This window comes from Lupinus angustifolius, chromosome LG14 (assembly GCF_001865875.1).
Source record: "Lupinus angustifolius cultivar Tanjil chromosome LG14, LupAngTanjil_v1.0, whole genome shotgun sequence".
Taxonomy (NCBI): Eukaryota; Viridiplantae; Streptophyta; class Magnoliopsida; order Fabales; family Fabaceae; genus Lupinus; species Lupinus angustifolius.
In genome coordinates, this window is record NC_032022.1 from 3493957 (window position 1) to 3494286 (window position 330).

Sequence of the window (330 nt, forward strand, 5' to 3'; positions counted from 1 at the left end):
CGAGGCTTCATGGTGGAACATACAATGTGGAACTCCTTAAGATGCTTATGAGGACATTCACCTCAAATTCCATGAAACTTAGGCAACAAATGGATTAGTCCAGTTTTCAGAACATATGGCACATCCTCATTGGGATACTGGATACACAAGCTTTCGTATGTGAAATCAGGTGCAGCCAGCTTCCTTAATGTCCTCTCACATAGGATTGGAGTTGGTTCAACCATATTTTCAGAGTATGCAACAGAATGCATAGAAACAGCAGAATCAGTATCACTATCAGGTAGATTAATACTGTAACACCGTGAATTTTACGATTTTGAATTATAAGAT